The sequence below is a fragment of the Diadema antillarum genome, unplaced genomic scaffold (assembly GCF_040938485.1).
Source record: "Diadema antillarum isolate AM-2024a unplaced genomic scaffold, OU_Dant_1.0 seq00001410_RagTag, whole genome shotgun sequence".
NCBI classification, from domain to species: Eukaryota; Metazoa; Echinodermata; class Echinoidea; order Diadematoida; family Diadematidae; genus Diadema; species Diadema antillarum.
Window position 1 is genome coordinate 234,564 of NW_027272164.1, and position 21,361 is coordinate 255,924.

General features: G+C 37.7%; 2 long non-coding RNA genes across 2 annotated transcripts; one reads left to right on the forward strand and one right to left on the reverse strand.

Moving 5' to 3' along the window:
• Positions 1 to 1,016: 1,016 nt before the first annotated feature.
• Positions 1,017 to 2,862, reverse strand: LOC139709149 (uncharacterized). The gene is made up of 3 exons (XR_011709391.1): positions 2,393 to 2,862; positions 1,794 to 1,940; positions 1,017 to 1,041 (listed from the first exon to the last, which is right to left on the reverse strand). It is a non-coding gene; the product is annotated as an uncharacterized lncRNA (long non-coding RNA).
• A 9,107-nt stretch (positions 2,863 to 11,969) lies between these two features.
• Positions 11,970 to 14,618, forward strand: LOC139709150 (uncharacterized). The gene is made up of 3 exons (XR_011709392.1): positions 11,970 to 12,544; positions 13,284 to 13,378; positions 14,014 to 14,618. It is a non-coding gene; the product is annotated as an uncharacterized lncRNA (long non-coding RNA).
• The last annotated feature ends 6,743 nt before the right edge of the window (positions 14,619 to 21,361 follow it).

Below are 21,361 nucleotides of genomic sequence, written 5' to 3' on the forward strand. Positions count from 1 at the left end.
GCTGAGCCTGATGAGGCTGACTCTTCAACAAGAATGTAAGTTCCAACGTCAGAGGAGCATATACTGTATCTCAAAAGAGGAAAAAGAGCAAGGGTATTTAGACCTATACACCGATGGTAGCTGTCTCTTCTCATTGGGCTTCTAATCTTACGTTGGAATGGTGCTCGGTCAGGGGCTTGGTGGGAGCTGCAACTACTCTCTCTCTCTCTCTCTCTCTCTCTGCCTGAGGTGATGAGTGGTGTCATAGCTCCTCAAGGTCTTAAAACGATACTCAATGAATCCATGATCCTTGCCATACAGGTATACTCCTGAAATATAAGAATGCATTGTAAGTCAAAGTTTTTTCTTGAGTCTCAACAAATTTGACTTTGGCACAGAGTTGACTATAACTGATGAAGATCTGGTAGCAGTAGAAATACATGTAGTGGCACTCTTATGGAAGAAAACGAGAACAGGTTTATCATAAATGAATGGCACAACTGGCATGTTGGAGGTTATCAAGTTACATTACGTTACGTTAAAGTTATCGTTCATTGAACCTAAGTCATGGAATCAGGCCAATCTGCACACAAACTTTTTAGACATCTATGAGAAGGTACATCAAAGATTATAAAAAGTCCCCACATTGCCTGTATATTTGCACAATGATTTAATTAAGAAATAGATGCAATTTCCCTGTAAAGGCCATTTTTTTTTTTTTTTTTTTTGGGGGGGGGGGGGGGGTCATGCCCATGACCTGAAAAACTTTGGGTCCTTGCCCCCTAACTAGACAAGGATGATCAACTCCTAGTTTGGCTGCTTAATTCTGTCCACTAGCTCTGGAGAAAAGTTGAAAATATTGAAGTTTTTGCAAGCTAGATGAATAAGATACCATGTATGTCACTTAAGCTTTCTGCTAAAAAGGGCTAAAAAAAAGTTTTAGATCACATAAACTTATGAGTATAAACTTACATGTCCTTTTGCACCTTGTGTGGCGTCTCACAAAGTGGGGTACTGCATTGCAACTGCCTTGTCTACGTCTTTTGCTCACTACTTGGGTATCTGAATTTAAAAAGAAAGCAAGAAGAATGTTAATCATATTATACAACGCAAATATATAACATCAAAAATTTGGCCCTCATCTTAATCTTTTAAGGGACTGAGCTATTTTTATGTTTTTTTTCTTGGCATTAATTTCTATTGCTATTCAGTACCACTGTTTCAAGTATATTTATTGCTACTTGAGCCAGATATCAGTTAATACATATGAAAATTTCATGCAGATAGGTTAAGTGTGAATGTGCACAGGTAGTAGAAAAATTTATACAAGATGTGATTATCCATTGAACTTCATGGCACATCAACTCCAACTTTTTTATTCATCATTGTGATGATCATATCATAAGTATTAGGACTATTACCAAATCAATATACATGTGGCCTGATGGGGCTACCAAGAAAATAAGTCAGCGTGGAGTCTTGTACGTTAACTCTGTTTACATGTTTCATACAAGTATATCAGTCTTTATTTTTAAATCTATAACCATCACTTCATTAACAATGTTATACTTACCGGTCCCTTCTACTTTCTTTCTTTCTTTCTTTCTTTCTTTTTTTTTTTTTTTTTGGGGGGGGGGGCAAATTTTAGTCTGTTGTTCTCTATACTTGAGAAGACAATTAAAAAAAAATGAACAGGCAAATTACATTGTTATATATTGGATGGAAATGTAGTACAAGACATGACAATGGGAAACTGGTATTCCAGACCAATTTTCAATAATTATAATAATAATATCTTAAATAATTGAACTTACGCTGTACAGTTTTCTGCTTCCATTTTCAACAATAAATATGCTACAATGATCTGGATGTGCAGATGTCTCCTCGGAACAGTCAGAACTCCTTCCCTCAGCTTTTGAAGTATCTCCTCCCCCTTGAAGTGATGTGTGTGTGTTGAATTCCTGGGCAAATAAGTAAAATTTAATGGTTTTATGAATCATACAAATGGCATGGGGATAGTAGGTCCCTCTAGTTTACATTATAAACTTGAAGTGCAAAATCATTCAACATACATATTTGACATAAGCAACAGCTCTACTTACACAACTCAAGACTGACCATAACATGGTTTTCACTTCTGTCGATACGGCAAGTACCCAGTACACATTTTTTCTTAAATACAAGTACTAACCTGTCAAGAAATCCATTTTCAGAGGGAAGGACAGCTCCAAAACTGATCCATGAAGTATCTTGAAAATCATTTCTTCAAACAAAATAAAACCAACCAAGCATTCAGTCTCTTAATGTAGCCTCTTCTGTAATTACTGAGACTCTAGAATGTAAAATAAATGTCAATCAATTTCAAACTAGTCTCCCTTCATTAATCATCGTGAAAAACAACAGAATAGCTTACAGCAGGGTTAGTGCAATGGAAGTCCATATCTCAGAGGCTCCTTCGCTGATGTTGGCCCGGTGTTTCCAGCATTCGTCAACCCTGAATTCAATGGCTAGTCGTTGACCACATCTGGTACTTTGCAATCTGGTGATCTGCACCCTCTTCGTGTGACAGAGACTGTACAGCTATCAATATCCGTCTTTGTGCTCCAAATGATGACCCCTACACCGAGTTCCTTTAAATCACCACCACTCCCAAAGAGCTGTCATGTATCTAAAGCTGGAGGAAAGTATGAAAACACAAGGTTCAGAAATGGATTTAGAACTCGATCATTTCCACAAGACAATATGCAGTTGTTTTGTCCACACAAATACTAAGTGAGCACCAATACAAAAGCTAGTAGGCCTAATTACTTTTTTAGCTACATCAGCATATTTAACGTTAGAAAGACCCAAAGATGATCTCTGCCAAATTTCAATACCTAATAAGGTCACCTGTAACTTTCATAAAAAACAATGTTGAAACATATGGTACCCGTCATCGTCTGCTACAAGGGGGATCGATCTCCATGACGTGTGATGAGCACGCTGATCTTCAGCTAGAAGTGTGATGTCACAGTGGACCAACACTTAACACGAACAGTACACGCATCGTACTTCTTACCTAGAACACAGTAGTAGATGATCACCACACATGACGTGGGAGTGTACGTGGTACTAGTATATTCTCCCAGTTGTTTGGATACTCGAATGTAGTGGCAAATAAAAGTCCTTTTTACTACATACAGTGTATATAATGAACAATAATCATAAATCACCAAATTTCACCATTTTTCATTACCGTACTGATCGAGATCACCATCTCATCTGGCAACACAGTGTCAGTGATTCGGCTGTCAACTCAACAATAGCAATGTAGAGTACGTGTCTTGTCTAGCGCTAGGCGCTTGCTTTAGCACAGCTTAGTAACAGTTATAGTATTTATAAGTTCTATCTTTATTTACACTCGACTACATTAATCTCTGTATGATGAGTATGCTTGTACAATGTCAATTCAATGACTAACGACCAACGTTTCACTCATCACTCTTTTTTTTTTTTTTTTTAAATCAGAACTCAAATTAACTGGTCTATTTTGTTTGAAAATTAGTTTCTAAAAAAGTTAAAGACTTTTACATAGTCCGCGAATAGTTCAAGCCCTAGATCCCAACGTGTACAATTAAAGACTCAACGTATTATTACATCCCAACACCCACCAGTTGAGTTTCGGCCTCGGATTCTACAACTAGCTGTTCGTAAGGTGTTCTTCGACCAGCCCCATAGCTAACTGTGTATAAGGAAAGCCCCGGGCCCGGGGTTATTCGTAAGGTAACTTACATGTTCGTTTACGGAGAGGTATAACGTTAGACTAGCCCGTAATACTGGAAAAACTCAACAAGTTATAATTAGATCGATCTTTTATGGTTTGCTTACCTTCAAAAATGTGAATGATATCTCCGCCCCACTCAATTTGAAGACAGAAATTTTCTCACGTCCATCACGACATCCAGCTAGGCTCTGATTCTCACGAATACCACACGCACGTAAATCTGTGATCCTATGCATAATACACGCACAGCTAGCACACACACAGCATGCACGCAATTGCACACAGTCCACGCACAGGCGACGCGTCGCTCTTCAGGTAAACCATGCCCGCGCCCAAGCCAGGGGAAATTGCGGCTGGTGATTGGCTTAGAGTAAACACATGACAAGGGAATTCTCAATTCCTATTGGCCTAGCCAAATGCGTTTAATTATGTATTCACTCGGAACTCACTCGGCTTAATTTTCACTCGGAATTCACTCGGCGAATAGGTTTCACACAAATTTCACTCGTTACAAGAGTGAAATTCACTCGACAACGAGTGAAAGTCACTCTTAATCGAGTGAAATTTTATTCACTCCTTGCGAGGAGTGAATTATTCACTCGAAATTTTTTAGAGAGTAGGTCATTCCATAATTTTGCGCCACGATAGATCAAAGATCGTATACCATAATTAGTTTTGGGTTGGGAGAGTTTGAGTTTATGTTTGCCAGATCTCGTTACATATGGGGTTTCACGCACATGAAACATACTGCTTAAATATGACGGACAAAAATTATGGGTTATTTAGTATACATAACGCATGCTGAGTGTTTTCTCCAACGCACACTAAGTCTTTCTAGTTTAAGTACATCATACAAATTTTGCGAAGGAAATAAATAATCCACATTCAGTACAATCCGAAGTGCCCGATTTTGTAATACTTGTAATTCATTAAGATAGGACTTGTATGTGTTTGCCCAAACTACATCGCAGTAATCAAAATTAGGCTGAATAATTGATTTGTAAAACAATAATGCCGTGCGTCTATCAATATACAATCTTATTCTACGAAATAGATATAACAACTTTAACACTTTTTTCTTCACATAATCAGCATGTTGTTTCCAACATAAATTCTGATCAATAATAACACCTAAGTATTTACAACATTCATTTCTCTTTATTTCATTATCATCTATATAAATATGACAACTGTTAAGTACTGTTTGGCACTTTTTCAATCGCTGATGTGTACCGAGAAACATTACTTCACATTTCTTTGCATTCACGGTGAGTTTATTTTGTTTAAACCAGCTGGATAACCTATAAGCAAATCAATATTCAATTTCCTGGTAATATCAGTTGGCTCTTTCGATGCAGTAAACAAGCAGGTATCGTCTGCGTACAAAGATAGCTCGCAATGATTTACATTGTATGGCATATCATTAACAAAAATAGAAAATAATAAAGGGCCTAGAAGTGAGCCCTGGGGTACACCACATTTCAAATCAGATTCAGTAGATATATAACCATTCACAGACGTATATTGTTTTCTATCTTCAAAATAATTTCTGAACCACCTCAGTGCATGTTGGCCAAATCCATACATTTCTAACTTCTGCAATAATATACAATGGTCGACGGTATCGAACGCTTTCTTGAGGTCGATTGTTACAAGACCAACAATATTACCTTTATCAATCGCATCCAACCATTTTTCTGTTACGTTTAATAATGCAGTTTGTGTTGAGTGCATTGGTCTAAAACCTGATTGACATTCTGTTAATATCTTATTTTCATTCAAAAAATTATTAACTTGATTATATACAACCTTTTCCATTACTTTGCCCAAAATCGAAATAACAGATATAGGGCGATAATTTTCAATGTCTGATTTGTCGCCGCCTTTGTGAATTGGAGTGATGCGTGCGCACTTCCACTGACTAGGTATAATACCAAGTTGCAGTGACTGGTTAAGAATGTGTGTCAGTGGCGGTGCAATAATGGAGGCTATTGGTTTCAGGAGCTTTGCGGGGAAATTGTCTGGTCCAGTAGATTTATTCAAGTATGGGAGGTTCCGTAGTACTTCCTCAGTGTCTTTGGGCAATACCTTGTCAAAAAGGAACTTATTGGTAAACAGTTTTGGTGTTTGGGGATACCTTATTTCCTTCTCCGCAGAGTCAGATGCACTGTGTAGATTAGTACCTATATGGTACAAAAATAATCGTTAAATACATCTGATAATTCTTGTCCAGTTAAATGCTTATCATTATGAACAACAAAAATGGTTTGACTTTCCTTCTTTTTTTCAGGTGCTAAGTATCGTAGGGTTTTCCATACATTTTTCACATTAGCAGCCGTTTCAATCTTAGTCGAAATAAAATTGCATTTTGCTTGACGAATTTTGCTTGTAACCAAGTTTCTGTTCTTCTTATAATTATCCCAGTCACACTTTAATGTAGATCTTCTGGCCCGGGCTTTCAGTTTATCTCTTTCTTGCATCAATCTCAAAATACTGTCGGTCATCCAAGGTGAATCTCTTTGCTTAATACGCCTTTTCCGTAGTGGTGCATGTTTATCAGCCACAGTCATGATCGCAGAAGAGAAAATAGAACAGGCCTTTTCCGGATCGTTCGATTGAAATACACAATCAAAATCAATATTATTAACATCATTAAAGAAAAGTTCTTCATCAAAATGTTTAAAACTTCTTCCGGTTTTATATTTATGCTGCCCAATACTACGACATTTGGACCTTCCAACAACACAGTATATCATATAATGATCACTTATAGACGTTTCAATTACTCCACTGTCACATATTTTGTCGTCACTATTACTAAATATAAGATCAACTGTTGTCGTAGTACTTTGAGTTACTCTTGTGGGCTCATGAATGAACTGTGTAGCATTAAAGGACTCCATGATGTCCACAAGTTTTCTCGTGTGCCAGGGTATACATATACTCTTCACGTCACAATTCAAATCTCCCAATAAATAATAGGACATTTTCAAATCATCAACTTTCATCATTACTTTTTCAAATTTCACAAACAAATCATTACTCGAATTGGGAGGTCTGTACCAACACATTACATAAAACGATTTTTGCAACTCAAGTTTTACTTCTATTACAATCAATTCCAACTCATCATATATGTCAAATTCATCCTTATGTACAAAAATTATATTGTCTTTTATGAATACAGCAACGCCACCGCCTTGTCTATTTCTATCACGCCGTAATAATGTGTAACCAGGGCCCCGTTGCTAGAAACTTTGCGTTTAAACGCAACTTGCAACTGATTGTCACTGGCCAATCAAAATCATTGTTCAATGCATGTCTTCTTAATAGGGCAGACCCTGAGCCAATCAGAATGATTGTTTCAAAATTAGCAATTATTTGCAATTGATTGCAACTTTCTTGCAACGGGGCCCAGGTATACTAATTTCACCATCATCAACCACAGGAGATAAGTGAGTTTCACTGAGAGTTATTATATCCATATCAGATGCAAGAGCAAAATTTCTAACTTCATCGATATGTTTCATCAACGATGCACAATTCAAATGAACAATCTTTAGGCCCTTTTGAGATTGTAAATTACTAATCTTACTCTTTACTTTATCTAATTCTTCAGTTGTCACTGCAATTGGCTCAGCGACCGTGTTTGTGGATTCTACTTCAATACAAGAGCTAAGAGAGTCACCAAACGGCAACATTTTCCAGAGACATACATTGCATGTCCAATCATCATTTGACTCAAAAAAAGATCGTGATTCGCTAGAACATTCAAAGTGACCCCAACAATTGCAAAGAGTACACAACATAGCATTTTGGTTATTTTTCACTGATTTTTTACAGAAAATACAAGGATATCTAGGAGGCATAGCAAAAGAAGAAAAAAAGAAAAAAAACTCACATTACAAATAAATCAGGGTAAAATAAAAACAGTGCAGAACATCCCAATTTCAAGTATATGGGTATTATATGAATTGGAATATATGAAAAAGCAAACAATAGATCGGCTTTTAGCTTCACACGATAGGGTTACAGGGCATTCAAGTCACTCTGAGTTCGAATGACTCTGTTCATTGTCTTTCCGTTTGTTGCCTTCATTTTCACAATGACACGACCATCACTTGACCACACAGAGAGGACACTTTGTTTCCTTCTTGCGCTGTTGAGCAACTGCAAGTTCGCTTTAGTTAACTGTTCTTGTACCACGATGTTTGAACCTTTAAGTAGACGACGATGTGAGATGACCGCGTGACGTTGTCTGTATGTGGTAAATTTCACAACAATAGGACGTGGCCTGTTCGCTGGTTTGCCATCCTTGGGTTTTGAAGGGCGCTTCGCTTTCTGCACTAAGCCTATAGTGACGGCGCATACCCAGTGATTTCGACTCTTTTTCGAATAATAAAATCTTGTCGCAACTAAAGTAGCCTGTAAAATTTTATTAATACCACAATTTGGAATCACACACACACAACCTAAATGGGTCAATTCCTGGCCTGACTAGCATTAAACTAGTCGAGCACGGTTAGTAAAAATTGCTATACGAACATGATGATAGTAAAATGCGGCAATGCAGCTAGTAATGCTCTGCTGGATTAAATCAGGCCATGGTTTACTAACCCAAAGCTAGTCAATCAAGTCTGACTAGCATAAAATTGTATGCTGTACTAGTTTGCAGTGTATACGCCAAGAATTAGTCAAAGTGGAGGAACTAGTGTAAAGCTAGTCGAAGTGGAGAAACTATCATAAACTCGTTGATCTTACGAAAACAGCGCATGTTAGTAAAACTGGAGGAACTACCGTGAACTAGTAAGTCAAGCTGGCAGAACTAGGGTGAATTCCAGTGAATACATATTTGAATGCATTTGGTTAGGCCAATAGAAATTGAGAATTCCCCTGTCATGTGTTTACTTTAAGCCAATCACCAGCCGCAATTTCCCCTGGTTTGGGCGCGGGAAGGTTTACCTGAGCGACGCGTCGCCTGTGCGTGGACGTACTGTGTGCATGTGTATACGATGTGCTGTGCGTGTGTATATGCATAGGATTTACGTGCGTGTGCAATCGTGAGAATCAGAGCCTGGATGTAATGGACGTGAGAAAATTTCTGTCTTCAAATGGAGTGGGGCGGAGATATTATTCACATTTTTGAAGGTAAGCAAACCATAGATCGATCTAATTATAACTTGTTGAGTTTTTCCAGTATTATGGGCTAGTCTACCTCTCCGTAAACGACCATCTAAGTTACCTTACGAATAACCCCGGGCCCGGGACGCTCCTTGTAACGTTAGTGTACACAGTTAGCTATGGGGCTGGTCGCAGTTACCTTACGATCTAACACCTAACAGCTAGAATCCGAGGCTATAACTCAACTGTTAGGTGTTAGGATCTAATACTACAGTAAATACTTTGAGTCTTTGTGCATGTTGGGATGGGGCTCGGCCTATTCGCGGACTATAAAGTCTTTAACTTTTTAACGTTAGAAACGCATTTTTCAAACGAAATAGAGTCTAGACCAGGTTATGATTTCCAAAATTAACAAAAATGAGTGACGAATGTAACCGTCATTGACATTGTACATCTGACATTGTAACTGTGTTAGGGGGCTACTTTTACTTTTGTAGGCACCTAGACATTCTATAGAGCGAAGTTGAAAAAATGCCTCTCATGATACATCGATCATCAGGAGCTATCTTCTAATAGAGTTCTAAAAGTTCTAACGTTAACATTATGCGTTTCAGAAAATATTGGGACACACTAAACTCTGAGTCTAAATTCTCCAGAACGTTAGTCGTAGGCCTAACGTTAACTACTAGCAGTGTAATGTTAGATCTTAGAGAAACTAATAGAACTAGACACGGTCTAGTCTACATGTACTTAAGTTGGGGTTCTACCGAGGTAGGGCTTACTCTAAGTCTAACTGTAAAAGTCTAACCGTTAGTCTAAACAAGTCTCACAACCGTTTGCGTTAATTGTAGGCCCTACTCATTTATTCTATTCCAACTAGAACAGCATTAACGCGAAATAGGCCTACTATTACTAACGGGTTAGGCCCAACTAGTATTAGTAGGTAGTCTAGAACTGCGGTTAGGTCCCCACTCACCCTTCACCGCTATAGCTGGGGACTTCTTTCAACCTCCATAGACTTTGCGCATTAGTGGAGACACACACGCAGAATGAGAGGGGACCGATATCACGATTTAGCCCTAGAACGTAGTAGAAGCAGAACCTAGACCACTGTTAAACATCTAGGGTCTACATTGAACGGTTTTCCAGGATAAGCTATATCCTAGGGCCTAGGTCCGGTTCTCATTGCGGTATTATAGACCTAACGTTAGGCCTACAGTGCAGTGGTACATTGTATGAACTCTACATGGACTACAAGCATAGCATCATGCACACAGAGATGATCACTGTAAAGTATGTAGAGGGAGACGTCTAGTCGAGTTTAGACCACGGTTAGAGATCGACGTATATAAAGCTGTGCTATAATTAATCCTATTTTAACGGGGGGGGGGGGGGGGGGGGGTCAAATTGACCCCCTTCTCGACATTTCACGCCACGATTCCGCAACGCGCAAAGATTTTGCCGCGTCATTTCATGACTTTTTTTCATTGAAGTCTCCCGCATATTTTGAGACCAAATTTGCGACGTCCGGGTACACCGTTTTGAAGTTACGCAATGTTTTGCATATATGCATGTCAACCTGAAAACAGCTCAAATTCATGATTTCTGTGCAAATCCTATGCAAATTGTGGTTTGTTTGTTTTGTTTTGTTTTTTTGTTTAATTGATATAAATTAGATTATTTCAACTTTTAACCATTGAAATTAATCAATTCTAATGTAGATAAGCTTGAAAAGTGCCTGCAACAAATTTTGGAAAAAAAACAAACAAACAATGGAAAACAAAAGATCGAAAAAACAGTAAAATACATGAAAAATTAACAAAACAATAAAAAACAAAAGAAACTGATTTTGACTGCGCTATTTTTTTAAAAGAAAATTGTTTGATGTGTCTTGAGGAACTCTGACACAAAAATTTAGCAATCCTTCAGTCTTTTTGTTGGAGTTATATGTAAAAATATAATTTAATGCGTAAATTTGCATAATTAATTTATTGAAAAATATAAAATCAACATGTTTTCTATTGTATGACCATGTAATCTTGTAGTTGACATCAGGCTCTATTTTCAAGCAAAATTTTGCGGCGATCGTGCGATCGGCGGCCGAGATCTGAAGGGGTAGGGGGGTGGTCAAATTGACCCCCCCCCCCCGTAAAAACTTGGTCTCCAATAGCCCAGTTGAAATAGGGTTAATGCAATAGACTAGAAGCGTCTAGAAACTCTACATTGCTATTGAGTCGACAGCCGAATCACTGACACTGTGTTGCCAGAAGGTGATCTCGATTGATACGGTAATAAAAAAATTTAAAAATGGTGAAATTTGGTGATTTATATAATTGTGATGACCTATGTAGTAAAAAGGACTTTTAGTTGCCACCACATTCGAGCATCCATACAGCTGGGAGAATACCATAGTGCTATTGCACTCCCACGTCATGTGTGGCAATCAAGTAAGAAATACGATGCATGCACTGTTAAGTGTTAGTCCACTGTGACATCACACTTTTAGCTGAAGATCAACGTGCTCACACATCATGGAGATCGATCCCCCTTTTAGCAGACGACAACGGGTACTATATTTGAACATTGTTTTTTATGAAAGTTACAGGTGACCTTAGGCATTGAAATTTGGCAGAGATCATCTTTGGGTCTTTCTAAATATGCTGATCGATGTAGCTAAAAAGTAATTACTAGCTTTTCTATTGATGCACACTTAGTATTTGTGTGGACAAAATGGAACTGCATATTGTCTTGTGGAGATGAGTTCTAAATCCATTTCTGAACATTGTGTTTTCATGCTTTCCTCCAGATAAAAAGACGTAACATGACAGTTCTTCGGGAGTGATGGTGATTTAAAGGAACTCGATATAGGGGTCATCATTTGGAGAACGAAGACAGATTGATAGCTGTACAGTCTCTGTCACACCACGAGGGTGCAGATCACCAGATTGAAGAAGTACATGTAACAGATGTGGCCAACGAGTAGCCATTGAATGCAGGGTTGACGAATGCTGGAAACACCGGGCCAACATCAGCGAAGGAGCCTCTGAGATATGGACTTCCATTGCACTTACCCTGCTGTAAGCTATTCTGTTGTTTTCCACGATGATTAATGAAGGGAGACTAGTTTGAAATTGATTCACATTTATTTTACATTCTAGAGTCTCAGTAATTACATAAGAGGCTACATTAAGAGACTGAAAGCTTTGTTGGTTTTGTTTTGTTTGAAGAAATGATTTTCAAGTATTAATTATTCTTCATGGAGCAGTTTTGGAGCTGTCCTTCTCTCTGAAAATGAAAGCCTTGAGAGGTTAGTACTCGTATTTAAGAAAAATGTGTACTTGCTGTATCGACAGAAGTGAAAACCATGTTATGGTCAGTCTTGAGTTGTGTAAGTAGAGCTGAACGTTGCTTATGGCAAATATGTATATTAAATGATTTTGCACTTCAAGTTTATAATGTAAACTGGAGGGACCTATTATCCTCATGCCATAATTTGTATGATTTGTAAAACCTTTAAATTTTACTTATTTGCCCAGGAATTCAACACACACATCACTCCAAGGGGGAGGAGATACTTCAATAGCTGATGGAAGGAGTTCTGACTGCTCCAAGGAGACACCTGCTTATCCAGATCATCGTAGCAAATTTCTTGTTGATAATGGAAGCAGAAAACTGTACAGCGTAAGTTCAATTGTTTGAAAACTGGTCTGGAAAACCAGTTTCCCATTGTCATGTCTTGTACTATACATTTCCATGCAATATAGCACCATCTAATTTGCCTGTTCACTTTTGTTTTTGTCTTCTCAAATATAGAGAATAACAGACTAAAATGTGCCCCCCCCAAAAAAAAAAAATAAAAAAATAAATAAAATAAATAAAATAAAAAATAAAATAAAAAATGAAGGGACCGGTAAGTATAACGTTGTAAATGAAGTGATGGTTATAGATTTAAAAATAAAGACTGATATACTTGTATGAAACATGTAAACAGAGTGTACCTACAAGACTCCGCGCTGACTTATTTTCTTGGTAGCCCCATTGGGCCACATGTAAATGATAATAGTCCTAATACTTATGATATGATTATAATAATGATGAATAAAAAAAATGGAAATTGATTTGCCATAAAGTTCGATGGATAATCACATCTTGTATTTTTCTACTAACTGTGCACATCCACACTTAACCCATCTGCATGAAATTTTCATTTGTATTAACTGATATTTGGTGTAAGAAGCACATGAATAAATGTACTTGAAACAGCAGTACTGAATAGCAATAGAAATTAATGCCAAGAAAAAAAAAACCATGAAAATAGTTCAGCCCCTTAAAAGATTGAAATGAGGGTCAATTTTTTGATGTTATGTATTTGCTTTGTAGAATATGATTAACATTCTTCTTGCTTCCTTTTTAAATTCAGATACCCAAGTAGTGAGCAAAAGACGCGTTGAAGCCAAGGCAGTTGCGATGCAGTACCCCACTTTGTGAGACACCACACAAGGTGCACAAGGATATGTAAGTTTATACTCATAAGTTTATGTGATCTACAACTTTTTAGCCCTCTTTAGCAGAAAGCTTAAGTGACATACATGGTATCTTATTCATCTAGCTTGCAAAAACTTGAACATTTTCAACTTTTCTCCAGAGATAGTGGACAGAATTCAACCATACTAGGAGTTGATCATCCTTGTTTAGTTAGGGGGCAAGGACCCAAAGTTGTTCAGGATATGGTCATGAGCCCCCCCTCCCCCCCCCCCCAAAAAAAAGGGGGCCTTTACAGGGAAATTAATTGCATCTATGTCTTAATTAAATCATTGGGCAAATATACAGGCAATGTGGGGGCTTTTGATAATCTTTGATGTACATGTTCATAGATGTCTAATAAATTTTGTGTGCAGATTGGTCTGATTCCATGACTTAGGTTGGATGTACGTAAACTCCAATGTAACGTAATGTAACGTAAGCTCCAACATGCCAGTTGCGCCGTTCATTTATTATAAACCTATTCTCGTTTTCTTCCATAAGAATGCCACTACATGTATTTCTACTGCTATCAGATCTTCATCAGTTATAGTCAACTCTGTGCCAAAGTGAAATTTGTTGAGACTCGAGAAAAAGCTATTGACCTACAATGCATTCTTATATTTCAGGAGTACCTGTATGACAAGGATCTCGGGATTCATTGAGTATCGTTTGGAGACCTTGAGGAGCTATGACACCACTCATCAACTCAGGCAGAGAGAGAGTAGTTGCAGCTCCCACCAAGCCCCTGACTGAACACAATTCCAACGTTAGATTAGAAGCCCAACGAGAAGAGACAGCTACCATCGGTGTATAGGCCTACGTACATATCCTTGCTTTTTCCTCTTTTGAGATACATTAAATGCTCCTCTGAAGTTGGAACTTACATTCTTGTTGAAGAGTCAGCCTCATCAGGCTCATCTGTAGTTGAACATGAAGCTGTTACCAGGACGTACTGCAGCACTTCAACACTAAAAGTAGAACAGGGCTCGTCGATGAAAAGAGTTTGTTTTGAAACTTCAAGCTGCCCTGAAAACAACCTTATTATAGGGAAGATTTTATTTTCCCAAACAACTGGCAGTATTCACCAAATATTGTGATGACACATAACGATCCAAATTCTGTATGTTCATCCATGCTTCCTTCCATGTGTCCATCTGTTACAGTTTCAGTAACTTTTTTGAACTTCAATCATAACCAAACTTTGATAATAGGTGCACTATGGTAACTTTCCCCTTATGACACACTTTGAAGTCACATGACAGGGTCAAAGCCTCAAAAGTAAAAAAACAAGGTCATCTGAGGTATAATTGTTCGTTTATTTTGGTTAACTGTTTCAAATTGCTCCCATTTGAAGAAGTTTTTTGTCAATTAGTGCTAGTTGATATTTAATTTGAATATTAGATGATCAAATATCAGTAACACAATAAACTGCCTTTAGTCAGAAACTGGCTTTCTGGTTAAAAAAAAAAAAATGATCTATTTTTAGGACAGAGACTGGTCGATCCCTGTACTGTTTTCAAAATGTGGTCTTAACAACTGCTAGTGAAGTGGGTAATGTTCATTGTGTCTATTTCAAACTCAACTGAGCCAAAGGCTTGAGTGAGCTATTGCGATCGATCGCTTTTTGTTCGTCATGCGTCGTGCATAGACTTTTACATTTTCATCTTCTTCTCAAGAACTGGTGGGCGGATATCAACCAAACTTGGTGGGGATCATTCTTAGGGGGTAGGGACCAAAAGTTGTTCATGTGGAGCATGTGGCCCAGGGGGACGGCCCAAGGGGAAAAAGGGGGTAATCTTTAAAAATCTTCTTCTCCAGACCCCAAAACAATGCAGTTAATATGTTATTTGTAGATCTATACATTTACCTGTAAAGAATATAGTTTGTTCATGGAAAGACCCAAGTTTCGGTGGTGGGGGCCAAGGGGAAAAAAACACATGTCCATCTTCTTCAAACCGGAGTCCAGATTTCAGTCAAACTTGGTTGGGATCATCCTTAGTGGGTAGGGTCCCAAGGTTGTTCATGTTGAGCATGTGGTCGGGGGGGGGGGGGGGGGCAAGGGAAGATGGGAGAAACTTTTGTGCTCCAGATCCAAAAGCATTATAGGCAAGATATGGTGTATGTGGATATCTTTATAGGTGAAGAATATACGTTCATGACAATGCCTCAATACCTATGATAACCTCCTTGGAGCTCGGGGGGGGGGGGGGGGCAGAGGATAGGGCCCCCAAGAGAGGAAAAAAAATCTTGCTCTCCAGACCCGAAAGCATTACAGTCAAGATACGTTTTAAGTAGATACCTTAAAGATAAAGAATATTCATGAAATGTTGTTCATGACAATACCTCGGAAAACCCCTTTGGACAGACTGTTTTGTGTACTAACATCGGTCTTGTACTAGTCTGATTTCATACCTTGATACCACCTTCAGAAATGCATCCTTTCTGTACAAAATGGCATGATATAAAAAGAAAGTCAAAATCTGAAATTTTTAGAGAATTTGTTCCGTTTGTTGTATTTTTGGATCAGATTAATACATTACACGTACCTACATTTGTATTGGATGTTACATCACTGCAAGCCTCATTTCATCTTATTCTTATGGACAGTAATGTGTTTGTGTGTGAAAGTTTATGAAATATACTGTGTAATAACGAAATTGTATAGGAACCACACACGTTATCTCAATGAGTTATTACTATATGCCTATGTTATAATCATTTGTAAGAAAGCAACCAGAGTCAGATTTCTCTAATTAAATTCCAAAATACATGTACTGTACATTTAGTACACAATCCTTGGGAATGAATTTCTGCTTTAGTTTCAGACTTTGCCTTGCGGCTACTCCTTGACACAGATTTCGAGTTGTATAGCCACATATAATTTATAGTTCTTAATACACTGTACAATAAAACATGCGTTATGAAGCTGAAATATATAATGAGAAGGACGAGAAAGACTCAAATCAAGTTTGTAGCCCATATTATACCAAAATTATGAATTATAATAAATTTGCTCTCATAGTGTTAAGTTGACTTGGTCATATGATTAAAGCTTTTGTGACTTGATTTGAGATAATTATCATTGAGAAATTTATAATGCATTTGGAGTTGAATTATTATACCTGTCCTAGCTGTAAGATAAAACCAAAATCAACTGCCTAGTTCCTAGTATAGCAAAGTTATTCACATAATTAAAAAAATCGCTCCCATAGACTTTATGTGTACCGTTTCTCTCCCCTCTCCCCCTCACCTCCCCTGCACCTTCATCGTTTTTTTATTCTATCACTTGCCGTGTCACAATTTCATGTGCTTAATGAGCACATATAACAATGAATCATAACATAATTTTTTTTTTTGGTCCACCCTTTTGGGTTGCAAGTTCACAACACATGGCCATTTACGGGTTCAATTTTATATAAATGTTGTATATAAGGAGATATGCAGTTGTAGAGCTCGACTCTTGATTTATTTCATGCTTCCCATTGTGCATTGAGTGTTTTTATGTAACCCTGTATTTTCATTTGTTTATTCAATGCTGCAATTCAATTTCTTTTCAATTATGTAAGATTCATTTGTGATATTCATGATGCCTACATTAATTTGCTGCATTCGTTGGATGAATAAAATTTGAGATTTTTAACCTGATATTATTGCTTTTGTTTTAATGTATTTTCGTCACAGTTACATTATCTGCATACATGTAATTTCATTTCAGATTCATCTCCGAGACCTTGACTAGCTTTCGCTTGTCACGCATGCTGCACTAGGTTTGGTGAAAGCTAGTCAAAAGGGCCAGACCAGCAATAAGCTAGTCTAGCTGTTTGTACTAGCTCTATGTTAGTGTAACTTGACACCATCTACACTAGTTTAAAGCTAGTCGTTTTCTAGTCAAGCAGCAATGACTAGCCTTACTCAGCATAGTCCAGCATCCATTACAAGTCTCATGCTAGTCCATCAGTCATGACTAGCATGGAAATCCAAAGCTAGTAACTTAGTTCAGCAGACATGACTAGCTTTGTGCTAGTCCAGCACTCTTTGACTATCTTTTGCCTAACTAGTCCAGCAATCACTACTAACATGATGAGTAGTTTTATGCTCATTACTAGCTTGATTTCCCTAGTCCAGCAGTGTTAACTAACATCATGACTAGCATTATGCAAGTCCAGAAGTCATTACTTGCCTTGGCTTACCAAGTCCAGTAGTCATTACTAACTTCACGGTAGTCCAATAAGCAAGTCAAGCTAGCATTACTAGAATAACACTAGTCCAGGGTGACACCATCTGGACTAGCTTCTTATTAGTCCTGCCTACCAATTTAGGTTGTGTGTGCATACTATACCTAGGGGTGTTCCAGAGGGTCCAACCGACCACCATGCAGTCAAACCTTTTCTGCGGGTGGGTTGAACGAAGTCATTTTTTCTGGGTCCCTGCGCCTTGACTACGACGTTTCTGCGCTGTTTATATTTCAAAGAGTGATCATATTTTGTATCAAAGACAGCGAAGTTTAGAACTGATTAATCAAAAATGGGCGAAATATCTCCATGTATACACGGACGGTTCCAAGTCTCCAGACCAAGGAAAAGTAGCTGCGGCTTTTTATGTCCCACATTATAATTACGTAGAATCTAAAAGACTCCATGCAAGACAATACTTCGTCGGTTGAGAATGATAAGGGCGTTAAGTTGCCTCTATAAACCCATAGTGTTCGGGACAACTTAACGCCCTTCTCATTCTCAACAGACGACTTCTTCTTACAGAGCTGAATTAATATCTATTGTGCTCACTCTACACTGGCTAAACCAACTGCCATGTTTGCATATACGGGAGCAGTGATATTCTCCGATTCTCTTAGTGCTATGCAAGCAATAAAAAATGATCGGGAAGAACAGATCATCTACGAAATATTGATGTTGTTACAAATCTACGCCATGAAGGAACTCAGGTATATTTCGAGTGGATCCCAGGTCACTGCGAGATCCATCCAAATGAGGTGGTAGATAGAGCGGCTAAACAAGCCTTAACACACAATCAAGTAGAAGTTCAAAACCAAATAAACAAGAGTGAGTCAAATAGTATTATTCGATTGTATTGTATGAGAAATGGCAAAAAAGATGGGAAGAAACAATCTCTCCCCTAAAAAAACATACAAAATTATGTATCAGTGACATTCAAATGTGTATTAAAGCAAAAAAAAACAAACAGTGAGACAATATTGCACTGTTTAAGAATGGATAATATTGGCTTAAATTATAATCTTTTTTTTTTATTGCAGAAGCATGATACCGGGTTATGTGAAAGATGTGGAGTACCAGAAACCACGAAACATTTTCTAATCGAATGCCCTAGATTTACAATAAAAAAGGACAATGTTGTTAGCTGAAACAGATTGTAAGGAAGTAAAGAAAATTTTAAGACTTTTAAATTCATCAGAATATTCAAACCAAAAAGCATTGGTGGCCTTCGTAAGAAGGACACAGAGATTCTCCTTCCTATAATTATTATATACAATAAATCGTTGAAGATTATGTACGTATGTATTTTATATTGTGTAAGTGCAAGTGTGTGTATGTTTATATGTAAAACAAAAATGTACGTAAGAAGCAGATTATGATCATCTGCACCTCACCAGAAGCCCAGAATGTCTGCTTTGATTTTATGTTATAATGGTTTCAAAATTATTATATTTTTTGTTTTTTGGTTTCAGTGATTCGATCGGAAAAGGAGACATTGACATTAACAGACATCATCCCAGTCTTGGCCGGTATTGGAGGGGCCTAGGCTTGCACGCGCGCATGCGCAAGCTGAGAAGCCTGTTCACGACGAACCGGGCTGGCCAGAAAATACACAAAAACGGCCAATGGTGGGTGGGTGACAGTCTGTTTATAAAATCTCCACAATTGCAGCGATAATGCAGCGGAAATTATTGAATTAGTGATGAATAATAATAATTATAAAGATATTTGTATAAATTTTAACAGGTATTAGGCGTAAATATTCATAAATGAATGATACACGCCAACTACAAAAATCAAAATAACAGTAACAACAACAACATGTTTGGTGCCGACCGATTGGAGGCGGATCAGACAGGCAGCCTCCAGCTATACGATTGTTCTTTTTATACATGTATCGTTACCACTTGGTCTGATTGCTACCACCAACCTGAAGAAGGTCAACGTTTGAGAAGGTACATATCAGTTACTTCTGGTTTGGATTATTATTGTGAAGCATTCTCTGATCATTGTGTGCCTGAATGCATGTGAAGAGTTCATTGTTTTGTAGGTCAGCAATGAACCTGAAGTGAAGTGCGTGCGTGCGTGGGATTATGAGAGGTGAGTTGGAGCCAATTAATAATACCAGCGACTAGCAGCACAGCATAAACATAGTGTAAGGTAGTTTTATGTATGGTTGAAAGGTTATAACACCAGCAAGGGGTTTCTATGTAAGTTTGATAAATGTTGTAACACTGTATGTATAAACAGTGTGCCCAGCAGTAAGAAACTGTGTGTCACAACGGAATGAATAGAGCCCAATTGAATAGGCTTTGGATTAACAATATAGCACTAGGATTAAGAATATAATACAGGGCACAGCATGTATAGCCCTATCTCTACTCCCCAAGTGAGTCACTCTTTTATATTAAAGCAGTATATTGTTCACTTGTAACATACACTGGTACAGCTATTAATTAACATGTCTGTAGTCACAGTCACCAGACTAATAAGCATAAACATAGATACAGTGTATATACAGTGTGATTAAGAGAACAGGGCAGTCTGGATTCCCACCTTCTTCAGGTGAGGACCTCAGATAAGCCAGGGAGGTGAGACAATCATCTCCCTGGATAAGCTAAAAACCCTAGCCACCCCTTCCGTTGGGTTACGGCTTTTATATTATGGGTTATATCGCACTTATACTTGACTGGGTATTGTGAACTTGTTTCCATGTTCGAAGCATTTTGAGTTCAATAAACCTGCTGGTGGACTTCAAATAAATGTGTTACGCTTCATCATTGAACTGCTGTTGTTAACACTCTACCACGCTAACTCTAAATTATTAAGTGTTACAATAGCAATAACTCATAACCATTACAGTACCAATGTTAAGGGGGAAAGACACATTAATGATTATGACCGGTTATAAGTACAATATTACACTCTGTGTGTGACGTGTTATAATTATACATACTGATAATTGTCTTATGTTGCAGTTTACGTGTTCTCAGTGAAGTCACCGAGAACATTCAAAATTTGATGAGTTTAGTCTTAGACGCTAAACAAAAAATCGCATACCGATAACAACCAAGGTATAGTGTAGAGTTAATATAAAAAAGGCACACATTATGAAACTGGTTATATAAAATTAAAATGGCTTTTAGTTGAAAATCATATGGGATTTGCACAAAACTTATTACAAAGAATCTAACTTCAATGTATTTTTCAGTGGCAGTCAATTGCAAACTAAATTCCTTGGCAATGTAACAAGACAGGAATAAAAATCATAATATCAACATTTGGAGAAAAAGAATTTATGCCATTATCGATTATAAGAACCAAATTACACGATTCTCTATTAATCGATCTATTCTTTTTTTTTTTGGGCATTTTTTTTCCTGTTGCTGTCTTGATATAGACAGCAACTAATATATCTAATCACCACTCGTAACAGAACCAAAGATACTATTAAGATCATGTACATTAATCTTAACATAATCATAACACATGCACAATATTGAAAATATATTCCAAACTTACAAAAATGCACAAGTAATGATAAAGTCTAAACTTCTTAAAGTTTTTTTTTTTTTCCTGCATGACTTTACGCATAAGATGGAGGGCTGACAGGAAAGCTTGTCTGGGCTTTCTTATGGGTAGCAGTTCCTGGGGTCGCATTATCACTCAACTTGACGGGTATTTTTTTTTTTTTTTTTGGGGGGGGGGGGAAGGGCAAAACGAGCCCCCCCCCCCCCCCCCC